This window comes from Diabrotica undecimpunctata, chromosome 6 (genome assembly GCF_040954645.1).
Source record: "Diabrotica undecimpunctata isolate CICGRU chromosome 6, icDiaUnde3, whole genome shotgun sequence".
Lineage (NCBI taxonomy): Eukaryota > Metazoa > Arthropoda > Insecta > Coleoptera > Chrysomelidae > Diabrotica > Diabrotica undecimpunctata.
Genome location: NC_092808.1, coordinates 40,012,101 through 40,030,621, shown reverse-complemented (window position 1 = coordinate 40,030,621; position 18,521 = coordinate 40,012,101). Strand labels below are relative to the sequence as shown.

At 32.3% G+C, this 18,521-nt stretch overlaps 1 protein-coding gene across 3 annotated transcripts in view; it reads left to right on the top strand.

Annotated features, from left to right (window-relative positions):
• side (motor axon guidance molcule sidestep) overlaps window positions 1-18,521 on the top strand; it is a 566,673-nt gene that overhangs the window by 172,208 nt on the left and 375,944 nt on the right. The gene's annotated exons all lie outside the window — the stretch shown is intronic.

The window sequence follows — 18,521 nt, the reverse complement described above, 5'->3', positions numbered from 1 at the left end:
ATTATTAATTACTAATTTGCCAGTGTTTATTTATAATTAAATCTCTTAATTGTTACTGAATGTGAAATGATTTAGACCTTTTTGAGTAGTTAGCTGCTATCATATTCTGCTACAGGGTAATCATACTTCTCTTAATGACAGGTGTGTTTTAAATGGATTGGTAATAATATCTATTGTTGGTGGAAACGGGATCAAATGTTTCTCAATTAGATTTTATCACTCCCACTTACCGTTCCTAATGTATAAAATTGATCATTGTGACGGGTGTCTCTGTTAAATAGGAGACATAGTAAAACAGATTGAATTTAAATATAAATATATGCTAAATAAATAAATACCAAAATAAAATTAGATTCTAAGTAATAGGTACAAAAATAAATAAAATGTAAATACTGACGACGGTATCGATGGCGATTTGATTACACCTGCGAAAAATAAATACGATAAATGTCATAAAAATCGAAACAAAAATACGATGGGTTTATATACAAAAACACGCTGAAGAGATGGAATAATCTGGGTTAGAGGTGGACTCATCGACCAATCTAGCAAGGAGCGGAAAGTGACTAATCAACACTTGTCACGGAACGGATCGGTCTCAGATCAGCAATCTAAGACTGTATTTAACACTTGCCACTAGATCGACCGTAGAAGCGGTTAGCCTTCCGTTAATACCTTTGGGCCAGTAGAATTATTCGCAGATCAACACTCTGATAAAATTACCAGGTCGGTTGGAGATTGGTCACCACCTAAAGGCCCAGCGGAGTTCCCACCAGATCAGCACTCTGGCGGTACTTGATTCTCTCTTTCATCCAATAATGTTTATTTGCGATTAGGGTAGGATTTCTTTTTAAAGTTAAACTTACGATTTTCTTTAAAATCTAAAGTTTAACGTTGATTCGAAATTTTCTTTCAAAGAACTTACTAATAATATGGAAATAAAGGAAAAAAATTGATACATTTTATTAATACATTCTCAAAAATACTTGTTCTGAAGCTATTTTCTTATGGCATTTTAAATTAATTACTATTTAAATGGGAATAAGCCACAATTAAAGGTTAAAATACGTTTACTGACGTTTCAATTTCCACTTCGGAAATCGTTCTCAAAATACAAACATTAGTAAATTAAACAAATTTTGTTTTTTGTTACTTAGTGAAAAATTCTTCTAATAATTTTTATGGAGTACCGAAAATTCATAAAACGAATATACCACTTAGACCCGTTTGTAGTACCATGAATTCTCCTTGTAGTGAACTATCAAAATTTTTATTAAATATTTTAAAACCAATTGCAAATAAAAATGACACATTTATAAAAAATACACAACATTTTTTAAATAAATTATCAAATATTGAATTTACGAATGTGCCGTTAGATAAGACTTTAAATATAGTCAAGACAAAATTAGAAATTGATGATACATTGGCAACTAGAACAAGACTAAATATATCAACTATAATGGAGTTAATAACATTATGTACTGATAATAAATACTTTTAACTAAATAATGAATTCTATAAACAAAGTTTTGGACCAGCAATGGGCTTTAGTTTATCTCCATTATTAGCCGATATATTTATGGAAGATCTTGAAACAAATATTATTTCTAAACAAAATTTAAAACCCTCATTATGGTGGAGATATGTAGATATGGCCTCATGGATCAGAGTTGTTGGACACATTCCTAAATGATATAAACGATAAAGAAGAGACAATAACATTTACCATGAAAAAGGAATATAATAACACATTACCTTTTCTGGATGTTTTAATCTCTAAGAACGATACTGGATACGAAACTCAGGTGTATTGAAAACCAACACACACTAACAGATATTTAAATTTCAAATCAAATCACAATATTAATATTAAAAAGGGAATTATTAAATCCTTATACGATAGAGCCAAAATTACTTGTTCTAATGAAAATTCGTTCTTGGAGGAAAAACATTTGTTAATATCTATTTTATTAAATTATATGATGATTATCCTTTATCGTTTATAAATAAGGAATTTTCAACAATCGATCGAACCGAACAAAACAACTTAGAACGAGATCCTACAGCATATGCAAGGAATAATACGAGGAAAATAACAATACCATACATAAAAGGATTATCGGAGAAGCTTAAAGGGATAGGAAATAAATTCAACATTTCAACAACATTCAAAACAACAAATACGTTGAGATCTATTTTGTCCAAAACCAAACCTAACAATGAACAAGAAAGGACAAAGAATTGCATTTATAAAATACCTTGTGAATGCGATCATTTTTATTTAGGTGAAACATCAAGACCATTAAATGTTAGAATAAGTGAACATCAATCCTATATTAAAAATAGAGAATTTGATAGATCTCAAATATGTAAACACGCATGGGATAATGAACATAGGGTTCATTCAATGGAATGAATGATTCAAATATAGTCCTAAAAGAAACGGATGGTAAAAAGAGAAAAATTAAAGAAGCGGCTCTAATTATGCTAAATGAGACCAATTGTGTCGCGAATTCCTCGGCAGAATGTAGTAGGATCTGGTTACCCATATTGAAAGAGGAAGTTATTAAAAGGAAAATACCAGTATTGGTAAGTCAGTAACGTATAGAGAATACATAATTTATGTTTTTTTTTAAATAACAAACATAAAATCGGAATTTGGTGTTTATTAAAAGTAAACTAAATGCACGATATAATACTTACCATGTCGGGATAGTATTATGAGGTTTTTTCCTGGTTTTTCCCTCATAATTTACTATGGAATCACTAACAGGAGAAATTTACTGTCATCGTGGCATGTATTTATCTTTTTAAAGACGAATTATGATGATCTTTTCTGACGGATATTCTTAAGTTGAAGTTGATTTTATGTAATCGAATGAACTATCTTATAAGTAAAGTCGTCCCAGGAACGCAACTCAACAATATTGGCAATATCATTTTAAAGTCCTCTACTTTAAAATGTATATGGTATGTCTGAATTGTCAATATAGATGAGTTAGATGAAATTAAATTATTAGAAGAATTTTTCACTAAGTGACAAAAAACAAAATTTGTTTGATTTACTAATGTTTGTATTTTGAGAACGATTTCCGAAGTGGAAATTGAAACGTCAATAAATGTATTTTAACCTTTAATTGTGGCTTATTCTCATTTAAATAGTAATCAAAAATACTTTTTATGATACATATATTTAGGACCTTATTTTTTGTCTCCTTGTGATATGTATGTGTCCATTATTTAATGACGGTAAATAAGAACTTTAAAAAAGGTAAAAGGGAAATATGCTATATTTGCGATATACGACGTATAAATAGTATTGGGGCTTACCTTTTTCATCATGATTGGCCTCTTTTTAAATATTAAGCATTAAATTTGATTCTTCTTCTTCTAGTGCTGACTCCACTAATAAAGGATGGTTATAATCATTGCGAATTCGTGTCTATCTGCTGCTTTTGTGTTAAAAGTGATGTGTTAAAAAGTGAATAAATACATTATACTAATAAATATATTTTTTCACTTACCCCAAAGTTATCATCCTTTCTTCAGGACTAAGGCATTCCCCCATTGTTGTATTACTGTTAACAATTGCAGGACAAATTCTATTTACAAAAAGTATGCAGGTATCTTTGCTCACTGTACAGAACTTATGAAACTTTGTATCAAAAACACAACAAATAATCTTTAGTTTATATTCCTTCTATATAGAGGTGGACCCAGAATGGCCTTCTGCGTCTATGTCTACGATAGAAAATAGCTATCTTATCTAGCTCATCCATTATTTATCACCACACAATAGATTATAGCCAAAAGTAAAGAGGAACATTGCAATAAATGATTGGTTGGTATACTAATATTTTTCTAGTTATGTTCGCATCGCTAAGTGTGCGGGAATCGAATATCCAACTGCTTCGTTACTACACTACAGCATTTAAACAGTTTCATCAAAAACCAGTCGCTCTGTGGACAAGGAGTCTTAAGCTGCACACTCGGTAGCAGATGTAATAAAACAGTCAAATGTATCTTGCATGACTTCAAGGCATTAGATCGCAGGCGGCAAACACTCTTTGGAGACTGCCAAGTGACTACAAAAACATACAGTACGCATTCAATGGACTTGTACAAGCTAATACTGACATCCAGAATTATGGAATAGGTATCATAACTGAATGGAAGAAATGCTTATGGGGAAACTTGATTTATCTAATTGTAATTCCTCTCTTAATTGTAGTAAATATTTCTTTTGTGATAAATTATAAACTTAAACAGCCTCAATATTTGTCAAAACGGTTATTATAAATGATCTTATTCTTCTTTTTCCTTCTTGTATGTAGGCTTTGAAGCTTGTTTCTTCTTCAATATTAGCCTCCTTAATTGTGTTAATTATCGAATCATCTTTTTTCTTGGTCTGCCAATACTTCTTCGTGCTTTTGGTGACTTATCGCGTGCTATTCGTACTATCTAAATCCTCTGCCATTCTCCTAATGTATTATTTCCACTCCTGTTTCTTATATTTTCCTTTCTCTCCCTACACAACAGACTTTTTCCTGATATTCGCAGGAGTATTTTCATCTCTGTTGTTTATAGTAGTCATCTCGTTTTATATGTCTTGTCTCCGCTGTGCATGTAAATATAGATCTAGTTGCTGCTTTATAGATTATTGTTTTTGTGTCTTTTCTTAGGTGTTTGTTCTTCCAGATTGTGTCATCAATTTCAATTTTTCATCGTAGTGGGTATTTAAATGTTGTCATACATTTGGTTTATTCTGCACATATCATTATATTGTATTTCGTGGCTGTTGTATTGAAGATGTGTGTTTACTCTTTGGAGCTCGTCTTCTGTCTCGGCGATTAATGCGGCGTCGTCTGCATAATGTGGGCTTAACGAGTCACCCTGTTTGACTCCGCTTTGTATTGGTGTACACTGTGTTAGCTTTTCATTTATCTTTGCCTGTATTTGATTATGAAAGTAGATGTTTTTGATGGTTTGTTTAATATTCACTGGTATGTTTTTTTATTCAGTATGTGTCTGTCTGACATCCATGTCTTCGACATGGATACGATCAAAAGCCTTTGTCAGGTCTATAAAACATAGATATGCTGGTTTATTGTACTCTATGGCCTTTTTTGTGATTTGTCTTATTAAAAACACGGCGTCTACGTAAGATCTTCCGGATCTGAATCCTTGTTGTTCATCTGATTAAGTTGTTAGATCTTGTTGGTTAGGACTTTTGTGGTAAGCTCAAGTGTGGTGTTAAGTAGATTTCATCATCATCATTGGCTCCACAACCTATGGTGGGTCTTGGCCTGCTCAAGGATAAGTCTTCATTCTCTCCTATTCTTCGCCTTGGCTTTCCAGTTTCGTACTCCCAACATTCTCAGGTCTTCCTCCACCTGATCCTTAAATCATGCTCTGGGTCTGCCTCTTCTTTTCACTATATTCTTTGGTTATAAATATGTTTTGGCAACTCCATCTCATTCGTTCTCTCTATGTGACCTAACCACTGCAGCCGGTTTATTTTGATTGAACTAATAATAGGTTAAGTAGAGTTACACCTCCATTGTTGGGGTTTTCTTTATTTCCTTTCTTAAACATTGATAATATTATGCCGTTTCTCCATATGTCTGGTATCTTGCAGTACAATATTAGTTTTTATGACTGAATTATTTCATTTCCGATTTTTGCATTAAAGTCACTTAGAAAAATAAAGGGTTCTTCATGAGGTACTTCATCCAGGATGGTTTGCAATTCTTCGTAAAATGCTCTCGTTCCTCTTTAGGTTTGCAGTCTTGGTGGTTATAGATAGATATGACATTTAATTTTTGGTAGTCCATTGTGATGTTCATGTATTATTCTTTAGGAGATATAACGGCAGTTATTTATGTTGTCTTTAAGTTTTTTATGACCAAGTATACGTACGCTTGCTCGTGCTCGTTCTTCTTTCTTCACTCCACCGTATGCTAGAAAATATTGGTTACAGTCTCTTTGAACTTTACCTTTCTTCTTGGTTTCTTGAATTGCACAAATGCCTGTGTTTTTATTTATAAGTTCTTATATTATCTCTTGGTCTTTATTGTTGAAAGTAGTAATGTTCCATATTCCATCTGATTGTGGGCTTAATTTTCCTTCTCGTTTTCCTTATCTGTGCGTGGTTCGTCATCTTAGGTTCCATCTAGTTCCGAGTTTTTATATCGGTTCTTTGAGCCTTGTTTTCTTTTACAATAGGTAGGATGCTAACCTGTCCCATCAACCCTCCTCGTTTATCCGGGTTTGGGACTGGCTGTGGCCATGAACGCGGCTTCTGAGCTATTCAACCCACCCAGTCCTTGCGCTAATAATCCCCAGGCAGAGTTATTATAAATGATAAAATAGTTGTTCAAGCAAATCTATTCATTGGGAAAATATCATAGACAGTTATTTTTTTAAAAATCATTTGATGACTAGGCTAATATAAGTTGTATTTTTTATACAACTGTATATTAAATACATATTTTTTGTATTACTACTATTTGGTTTGCAATGTTAAATATAATATTATTTTTGAAAAATGGAATCGTATAATTCGAGGCAATTAAAACATCAATTTAGGTTGATTTATATTGGAAACAAAATTTATTTCACAAACTAATTGATAAATTATATTATTAATGATAAAAGATTGTAATAATGAACAATGGATTAATTTATTATAAATACTACCACCATAGAAGTCCTATATTATAATTATAAACAGGTAACTGAAAATGAACAATATTACGAAATTGTTTGCAAATAAAAAGGGAAAATAAAACGTGGGTGAACTAAGTATCATATTCGTGCCCTTCTTACTACTAGATTTGATTTTCTACAAATCGAATTTGGCGGGTTTTAAGAAGTAGTTATTGCTCGTTTTTTGCCATACAATACATATTGTATATTTATTCTTCATTGGCGCACATACAAGTAATGGTCTCATTTTATTTTTAAAGAAAAAAATGGCACTTAACTGAGACTTTTTAAATTAGAAATTATTTTTAAATTCTTCGTTTAATTTGCGACAAAGAATCATTCTTCTTTATTTTTACATATATGGCTCCGTTCTTGCACAAAAAAAAATAAATAAAACATCTTAGCGCTTATTTTTCATTCCATGAATACATTTTAAAGAACCTAATACAATAACATTAAACCAGAACAATAACAGTATTCGTTGGACAGTTAACAGGTGAACATCGTTCGATAAATCTGTGCCGTGTCCTTAACTAGTGCTATTATCAAATTAATAGGTATTTAATTTGAAAATAAACCAACCGATCTTCAAAAAAGGTAGGATCTAATTATTTATTATTATGAGTGAATCGGGGGGTGGTGTTGAGCCACCCCAGAATAATATATCATCAATGGATACGGAAGACAAAAGGTATATTAATTTAAATAATAGATATAAAATAAATGATTCAGGGTATTATAATGTCTTTGTAGAATCTACAGACAAAAACTTGTCCCGTTTATCACCAGTACGTGTCGGTCATTATCTATTTAAAAACCAATATTTTAAACACGATGTACTAGACATTAAACCTGTTGGCAGAAATAAGGTAAAAGTAATTTTTAAAACTTATACTTGCGCAAATTCTTTAATTGAACATGAGCTTATTAAGGATAATAAACTTGTAGCGTATATTCCATCATTTTTTACTCAAAAGAAGGGAATTATTAGGGAAGTCGATACGTTTTTGGATGAAAAGTATATTTTAGAAAATATTGTTTCAGATAAAAATGTTGTCGAAGTAAAAAGGTTAAAACGGAAAATAATTGATTCGGATAATGAAACAATTCTTGTACCTCGCCAGATGGTCATTTTGACATTTGAAGGAAATAGCATTCCTAAGACTGTTAATTTAGACTTGGTTAGGTTTAATGTTGAACAATATATATATCCGGTTGTTCAGTGTTTTAATTGCTTTCGTTTCGGTCATACTGCTCGGCAATGCAAATCAACATCAAATCGTTGTAAAAAATGTAGTCAAACTCATAATAATAATGAAACATGCACTAACTCCCTATTTTGTTTACATTGCAACTCCACTGAACACAACTCACTCTCTAAACAGTGTCCTGCATTTAAACACCAATACAAAATAAAATCAATAATGGCTTTAGAAAACACTACCTTTAAAGAGGCAGAAACCATAGCTAACAATCCTTCATACGCCAAGGTAACTACAAATAATAGATTCGGTATCCTCAATACTATACAAAATTTCCCCGCCTTAACCCCTAACATCCCTGAAGGTACAAATCAAAATCAATCCTATGTACCTACCATTAAAAAAACAAGAAACAAGCGTAAAGCTATATCTCCTACTGCGATCAAAAACGCACCAACTTTCCCAAGATTTCCAAATGCTACAAACACCTCATCCCAACCTATAATCCCTAATCCCTACAGGGACGAGTTTATGGCGTATAAAGAAAAAATAGAATGTAAAATAATCAATGAAATTCCAGCCTTGATAGAAAATATCATCAAGAAAATTAACCCTAAAATATTTTTACCTAACTTACAAAAAAATACAAAAGAAGAAATTGAAAAAATGTTGAACAACCTAACAGATATTGAAAGCGATGGGGAACAACAGGACATTTAACATACTGCAGTGGAACTGTCAATCTATAAATAAACATAAACCTAGTTTACTTAATTATCTCGAGCACAATGTTGTTGATGTCATTCTGCTTAATGAAACATGGCTTTCTAAAAATAAAAATTTTGGTTTAACAGGTTACAACGTTATCAGAAGCGATAGACCTGATGGTTACGGTGGTGTAGCCATCCTCATATCAAATAACCTTTGTTTTACTGAAATTAATGTAACGAAAAACTTTAATAAAGGTATTGAAACGTGTGCAGTTTTTATAGAACAAATTAAATTGGTAATCGTTTGTATTTATAAACCACCCAAAGTGATAGTCAATAATAGAGATTGGGAAAAGCTTTTAACTCAATTTAGTGGTAGGGTTGTCATTGGTGGGGACTTCAATGGACACCACAGTAGGTGGGGTTCCTTGAAGGATTCCGCTCAGGGCAAGTGTATAGTAGACGCGCTTGATAACAGTAATTTAGTTCTGCTAAACGACTGTAGACCGACCAAAGTAACAAGACCTAATGAACTTCCATCAATGGTGGATCTATCCCTTGTTACACCAAATCTAATTGGATATACCACATGGGATCCTGTTTCCGATACTCTGGGTTCAACTCACTTACCTATAGTAATCACCATCGACTTGGACTATCACCCATGTACAATAATTCCTTCATCCAAATGGAAAGAGTCTTCAGCAAACTGGAATATCTTTAAAGGCCATATAGAAAAAACATTATCCGAAAATATAACCGATAATATCACTTCAGCGGAACGTTTTGACTTCCTGTTAAAGACAATTGACGATGCTGCCTCATTTTCTATGAATATCAAAAATTCCTTTCAGCCAAAATCTCGAATTCCAGTCTGGTGGGATTATGAATGCAAAAATATGATCATTTCACGAAAAGTTGCATACAAAAGATACATTGATGCATCAAATTTTGAAAACTATATTAAATACAAACAAATTCAAGCCAAAAGTAAACTCCTCTTTACAAACAAACAAAAAAGTTCGTGGATTAACTTTGTAAATACTTTAAACAAAAATACTCCCATCAGTAAAATTTGGAATTTTGTTAATAAACTAGTGAATAAAAATTACCGTACAAGACGATATCCCCTGCCAAATGAACTAATAGAAGAGTTGCTCGACAAATTTGCTCCGCCATATGTTGACCTTCCTATTCAGGATAACAATAAAACTAGTAAATACAATATTTTTCAGGAAAGTTTTGATATGATAGAATTTGAGGCTGCACTTAAGTCTTCAAAGTCCTCGGCTCCGGGGCGCGATCAAATTACTTATAACATAATATATGAATTACCTCTTATAGCTAAACAAAGTTTACTAACAATTTTCAACGATTGGCTTTTCAATGGAAGATATGTGGATCATATGAAAGAAATAGTTATTTGTTTAATTCTTAAACCTAATAAAGATAAAACACTCTCCTCTTCTTACAGACCGATATCATTAATGTCTTGCATATGCAAGACATTTGAAAGACTTATTAAGACTCGATTAGAATGGCTTGTAGAACATTATAGTATCCTTCCAAGTACACAATATGGATTTAGGGCTAGTGTTGGTACACTGGATGCAATATCACATTTAGTTACCGACATTCAAATAACGTTTTCCAGAAACAATTATCTTGCTTGTTTGTTTTTAGACCTAAAAGGGGCATATGATTCTGTTAATTTATCCATTTTACACAAAAAACTATATGATATAGGATTACCTCAAAATATAGCGACTAATATTGTTCATCTTTATAATAATCGTGTTATATATATTAAAGATCATTTAAACCAACTACACGGTCCTAGAATTGCTCATACAGGTCTTCCACAAGGATCAGTTTTAAGTCCGTTATTGTTCAACATATTTTCAGCAAGTATTCATGGCATTTTTGACAACACAATCAATTGCATCCAATACGCTGATGACATATGCATCTATACAGAGCGTAACTCGTATACTGACTGCCTGGAGGCTCTGGAATCCATCATGCAAAACGTTAATAACTGGGTAAAAAATCATGGACTGACCATTTCCCCTGACAAATCAGCCACAATGATATTCACTAGACATAGGATTCGTACGCCTGATAAAATAAAGTTGTCTGGATATGATATACCTATTGTCAAAGAATACAAATATCTTGGCATTCTTCTTGATCCCAAACTCTTATGGTCAAAACATGTGGAATATATAAAAAGTAGGTGTGAAAAAGGTATTAATATTCTTAAATGTGTTACTAATCGAAGATGGGGCGCTGACCCTAAAGTTGCATTGATGTTTTACAGAGCCTACGTGCGATCTATTGTAGACTATGGTTGCATTCTGTATGGTGCCGCCAGTAACACAAACTTATTAACTGTAGACCGCATTCAGTTTAAATGTCTAAGAATATGCTTGGGCACCATGAAGTCTACTCCTTGCCCTGTACTACTTGCTGAAAGTAATGAAATACCTCTTCAAAATCGTCGAGAAATTATGGCAATTAAACATATCCTGAAGCTAAGATTAAATAATAATAATCTACTTAGTCAACTGTATGAGTTATCTATTGAAAACCTCTCAAATAAATACTGGCGCATAAAAAATTCTCCTCCACTTGCTGATGCTTTCTTAGAAACTAATGAGTATCCTAATATCTATGGCAAAGAAAAAAGATTACCAATATATAAAGCTAATTTTCAGGTAACATTAAATAAACCAAAAGTCATTATACCAAAGTACACAGAATCCCCACAAATAAACTTTGTCTTACTTAGATCCATATTGAGTGACTATAATGATCACGTAATAATGTATACCGATGGTTCCAAAAAAGAGGATGGTGCCACAGGTTGCGCTGTTTACATTCCACATAAAAGCGAATCTTTGAAAATTAAACTTCCATCACATTGTTCAATATATACTGCTGAAGCGGTAGCTATCGAAAAAGCATTAGATTGGCTAGATTCACACAATTTAAATAAAGCAGTAATATTATCAGATTCATTATCGGTCATTAAAGGATTAAACTCAGATATGACTCAACATAAAAGAAATAATATTCTTTGTGCTATTAAAAATAAAACATATAGTAAAGATATTACAGTTATTTGGGTTAAAAGTCACATTGGTATCGAGGGAAATGAACTGGTTGACCAGCTTGCTAAAGATGCGACCCATATTGGACTCTATATTCCCATATTTACATTGGAGGACTTACAACAACATTATTATAACAAAATTTTTATAAATTGGAAAGAAAAATGGAAAAACATAGCAACGAATTCAAATAATCAATATTATACTATCCACCCTACCTTGCCACAAGATGTTGACTATATTTTCAAATATGCAATGCCAAAGAAGTTAACAGCCACAATTACACGACTGAAAACTAATCACGGTGCATTCCCAGCTCACTTGGCTAAGTTAAATATTATCCCTTCTGGGGTGTGCTCATGCGATAATATATCACAATGTGACATCAACCATATTCTTTTTAAGTGCGATAAACATAGGTATGAAACAGATCAGCTGTATTCAAAACTATCAGAACTTAAAATTCAGACTCCCATAAACATCACCCATTTACTCTCCTTAGATAGTAGAGAAGTATACGAACTAATATGTAACTTTTTATTTAAAGTTGGTTACACTATTTAAAATCTAATAACTTACATTACAATTCTGTGGCTAAAGGACTAGTTTCCAAGCCAACTCACCAAACACACACACACACACACACAGAACAATAACGGAAAGTATCAGTAGTAAAATTTTAAATAGGCCTAAAGCTACATAAAATGTTTAAAATGAGCTCCTAAAACTTGGCACAGGATTCAACTAATTTATTGTTGCAGTCGTGCAAATATTCCTGGTTTATTTCTTATTGACTTATGTAAAAGTGGTTTGAGTAGAATTGACTAAAACTTTGCACAGAGGTAGCCTTGATCATACTAATCAAAAGTTATGAGTGCTCGAAGACTCAAAAATCAATTGTTTCTGAGTTACAGAGCTCCAAATTGTCAGTTTTTGTTCTACCTTTTAAAATAATTAATTTGGAAACGTGGCGCCCACACGTTCAATATATTGGCATTTCAATCTGAATAAATACGAATATGGTATCGACATTAAATTTCTCTGTTAAAAAATTCATTCAGATCCCATATTCATGTCGATTGCGATTTAGATGTAGTTTATTGAATAAGTGGGATGGATATTTCAAATTCATGATTTAAAAAATGGACCAAAAACCAACATTTTAAAGCTCTATAACTCAAAAACAATTAATTTATGAGTCTTGGAGTACTAAGAAATTTTATTCAGCATAACCACTTTGACATAATTAATAAATCCACATATAACTTTCAATCTCCACCCGAGTCGATAGCCGTAAAGAACGGTTTGTTTTGATATTGCTGTCGGTGCGAGTTTGATAGTGATCGCTATTGTGTTATTTTGTGAATTTGTTTAGTGCAAATTAGGCCCATAATTTGGTATTCCAAAAAATCTAAGTATGGAAGAAGATGCTATTGGAGGTCATAGACCGCCCGATGAATTACATTCCGTAAACACGTCTGAAAAAACTAATATTGATGATAACAGGTCTGTAAATACTTTAATTGATTTTGAAAACCGGTATAAACCCAGCGATAAGGCCCCATTCTTTGTATATATTGAACACAAAAATAAAAATATCGGTAGGTTATTTCCAATGAAGGTAGGACATTTTTTATTAAATGATTCGTCCATTAAAAATGATGTACTTGATATAAAAACAGTTGGCATTAATAGGGTAAAAGTCATTTTTAAAACTTATTCTATAGCAAATAAAATAATTAATCATGATTTAATAAATAAAAATGATCTTATAGCTTATATTCCAAAATTTTATACACATAGAAAAGGCATAGTTCGTATGGTTGATACTTTCTTTTCGGAGAATTACTTAAAGGATGCGATAATATCCGAGAGACAAGTGGTAAATGTTCAAAGGATGCAACGAAAAGTAACGAACAACGATGGCACAACTCAATTAGTACCAAGACAAATGATAATTGTAGAATTTTTGGGAAACGAGGTTCCACAAAACATAATAATTAATTTATGCAACTTTTCAGTAGATCCATACATACACCCGGTAGTGCAATGCTATAAATGTCTCAGATATGGTCACTCCTCAAAACAATGTAAATCTAAGGACAGTAGATGTAAAAAATGTACAGACACCACCCATACTGTAGAAACTTGTAATGAAAATAATCATTGCATATATTGTAAAACCAACGATCACACCTCGTTGTCTAGAAAATGTCCAATATACGAAAAACAGAAGAAAATCAAAGCAATAATGGCATCAGAAAATATAACATTCAGAGAAGCAGAACAATTACATAACAATCCAAGTTACGCAAAAATAATAACTAATAATAGATTTTCTATTCTAAATAACACTTCCAATTTTCCCAGTTTACCTACCTCGTCTAACAATGTCCCTAATTTCACATTAAATAAACCGGTAAGGAAAACTATTCATATTTCTACAAATAATAAACGTAAAGCAACTTCTCCACCAATTTTACCCCATACCTCTGCGTCAACTTCTATCAAAAGACCTACCCCTAAATCTAATCCTATAATACCCAATCCCTACAGGGACGAATTTATTGACTATAAAGAGAAACTTATATTACTTGTCACATCTCATATTAATCAACTTATGTATACCAATAATCAATCTCAACCTATATGCAATTTAGAAAATGAATTAAGAAAACTTATTTCTAATAATTTAGAAGAAACAGGTAATAACAGAGAAACGGATAATTTAGCGACGAGTGACAATGAAAGCATTCACTCGTATTATTAATTTCCAAATGCACAGTCAACTTACTCAATCTTCCTTAAATATTTTACAATGGAATTGTAGATCGTTAGTAAGTAATAGGGATAGTCTCATAAATTATATTAATAATTCTCATGTAGATATTATAATTTTATCCGAAACTTGGTTGAAAAACCAAATAGACTTTAAATTAAAAGGGTATAATTTTGTTTCAAAATGCCGTGAAAGTGGCTATGGCGGTGTAGGCATTTTCATACTAAAGGGCATTGATTATCAAATAATTAACATTAACTATAATTTTAATACCGGAATAGAAGTGTGTGCAGTCTTACTTAACAAAATTAATATATCTTTTGTGTCTATATATAAACCATCTGACATCAGAGTAGAAAAGACTGATTGGATACATTTATTTGAACAATTCGATTATAATAATACAGTTTTTTGTGGTGATTTTAATGCCCACCATTACATGTGGGGTCCGATCCCGGATGACCGTAATGGTAGAATATTAGTCGAAAGCATGGATTTTTTCGAATTAGTTTCTCTAAACGACGGATCACCTACTAGAATCGCCGCGAGTGGCAATCATTCTGCCGTTGATTTGACTATCACCTCAGCCTCATTAACAAATCGTATAAACTGGTCAGTATATCCCGACACACTGGGATCCGATCATTTTCCTATTAAAATAGAGCTTAAAATTAAACCTACTTCTTTCCTAATTAATCCATCAACAAAATGGAACGATTGCCGCGCTGACTGGAAGCTATTTCAGACAGATTTAGACAAACAATTATCCACAATTTTAACATCTAATAATCTTTCTAACGATGAGAAGACAGCCCTACTCTTTCAGACTATCTCTCTAGCTGCTTCCAAATCTATGCCCATAAAAAAACCTTTTACTCCCTCAATTCCAAGGCCTTATTGGTGGGATGAGGAATGTACATTCATAATAAAAAAACGATCAGAAGCATTGAAAGCGTATCGAACCCAAAGTAACTATAATAATTACATAAACTATAAAAATATAGCAGCCCAAACCAAACGATTATTTAAAACAAAGAAAAAAAGTAGTTGGATAAATTTTTTAAATAGTCTAAACAAAAGCACACCTCTTTCAAAAATATGGTCAACCGTCAGATCAATTTCCAATAACTATCAGTACAACAAAAAACCTCAACTTTCTGAAAATCTCATTAAACAGATGTTAGACCAACTTGCACCTTCATCTGCCTCTGGTAATGTTGGTAGGATTAAAGAATTTTTTCGTTTTAATACTAGTGTAGATTCCATGTCAAAACCTTTTACTCCTTCAGAACTTGATTTCGCACTAAAAAAAAGCAGAAATACAGCCCCCGGTTTGGACGGTTTTACTTATAAGATATTGGACAAATTGCCGTCAAATGCCAAAGATGTTCTCTTACAAATCTTTAATAGTTGGTGGTTGAAACAAGAATATTGCGATACTTTAAAAAATATTATCATATGCCCTTTACTCAAATTTAACTTAAACCCAGAACTTCCATCATCTTATAGACCCATTTCTCTATTATCATGTGTGACAAAATCCTTTGAAAGGCTTATAAAATTTAGATTAGAACATTTTATTGAAAGTAGTTCAGTTTTTCCCTACTCACAGTATGGATTTCGTAGAGGTCGAGGTACCATTGATGCTCTCATACATTTAGTTACGGATATTCAACTCTGTTTTTCAAAAAACGAATTTATGCTATGTTTGTTTCTAGATTTAAAGGGTGCATATGACGTGGTTGATTTGGATATATTATATTCAAAAATGGTGGGGTGTGGTATCGATAAAAGATTATCTGTAAATATAATAAATTTGTATGTGAATAGAAAAATATACTTACGGGACCATAGAAATGTATTACACGGTCCAAGAATATTATATAACGGTCTCCCACAAGGCTCAATTCTAAGTCCTTTATTATTTAATGTTTATACTGCAGATCTGCATGGTTTGACGGATGAAAAATGCAAAATAATTCAATATGCAGACGATATATGTTTATATACCAGCCATAAATCCTATGAAGATTGTATGTTGAATCTAAAACTTAGCTTTAGTAACTTAGATAAGTGGGTGAAACAAATGGGTTTTAGTATATCACAAGAAAAATCTTCGATTGTATGTTTCACTAGACGTAGACAAAAAGTCACAGGCAAATGCCAGATAGGTGATTATAATTTCCCCTTAGCAGAAGAGTATAAGTATCTAGGCATGATCCTAGATAAAAAACTCTTGTGGTCCAGCCATATAAAGTACGTAAAACAAAAGTGCGAGCGTGGAATTAACCTTCTGCGTTTCGTTTCTAAAAAAAGATGGGGTGCAGATCAAAATATCTCTTTAATGTTTTATAGATCCTACATACGATCCATTCTGGATTACGGCTGTGTTCTTTACGGTTCAACATGCAAAACAAATCTATTAACTCTTGACAGAATACAATTTAAATCAATAAAAATTTGTCTAGGAGCTATGATGTCTTCACCAAACCAAGCAGTTCTAGCAGAAGCCCAGGAACCACCTTTACACATACGTAGGCAAATGTTAGCCAACAAACGTCTAATAACATACAGATCGTTTAATACAACTATGGTTCACAAAATAGGTTTACTTTTGACAGAAAATTTAACAAATTCTTATTGGAGAATAAAAAATTCTCCTCCTCTTGCAGAATCTTTTATCGATACGAATTCATTTCAATCTTATATATTACAGCTCCCAAAATTTCCTCTTTACATACAAGACTTTGAAGTTCTGATAGACAAACCAACCATTATAATGCCCTCTTATTCAGATTTGCCAATTTTAACTAATATTATATTCAAATCCATACTAAGCAAATTAGGGGAAGATTTAACAATAATTTATACAGATGGTTCAAAAACTGTTGAAAGTACTGGTTTCGCTTTTTTTGTTTCAAACAGCAATTATGTTGAGAAATATCGAATTCCTGAATGTTGTTCTATTTTTACAGCCGAGGCTGCTGCTATACAGAAAGCACTAACTTGGTGTGTCACTAATTATTGTGAGAACATCGTAATAGTATCAGATTCTCAGGCAGTATTACAAGCTATTCGTAGCCATCCACTGGATAGTTTTCAAAACTCCATTATACTTGATATCAAAAAATTATTACATGATCTAAAATTCACAAAAAAAACAGTTACTTTACTCTGGGTTAAAGGACATAATGGAGTAATTGGAAACGAATTAGTGGATGGTATGGCAAAAAATACATCTGAGATATCAGAAATTACAAATTTTTACTACTTTAAAGATCTTTTTTCTATTATCAGGAGTATTGGCAGGGAAAGATGGATGTCAAAATATAAAGAGGTTCAGAAGTCTTCAAGAAACCATTACTTTTCTATTCATCCATGCTTACCAAAAAATATTCCCCATTTTAATTTTAACTATAATAAAGTACATTCTTCGTTAATAACCCGGTTAAAACTTAACCATGGCCTCTTTCCAGAGCATCTGCATAGGATTGGAATCTATGAATCCCCTTTCTGTCCTTGTGATGGTAAATCTGTCGGAGATTTGAACCACTTATTTTTCGATTGTCCTAATCATAGGGAACAGACTCGAAGCCTATATCTAGATTTAATTGATCTCAATATTAGCCTACCAGTGAACATCAGCAATCTGTTATCTTATTCTGACAAATCTATATATAATATTCTAATCAAGTTTATAAATGATTCTAAAATAAAAATTTAAACATCCTTATAACAATTTTCTGTGGCAAAAAGATTTTTTGTCTAATGCCATCTCTCTCTCTCACACACACACACACACACACAACTTTCAATCTCATGCGTCCACCAGTAGGGGTTTTTTTCTTTGTTCCTATTCGTTACGGTGGGCAACTCAATAGCGTTCTTTAGTGCCTTTCTGAGTTGGTCAAGGTCGTTTATTTTTCTGACTTCCGGTAGGTACACGTGCTTAATAAATGTTTTCCCAGTATATTCTATCGGCCGTCTTGTGATCCGCCCCTTTACA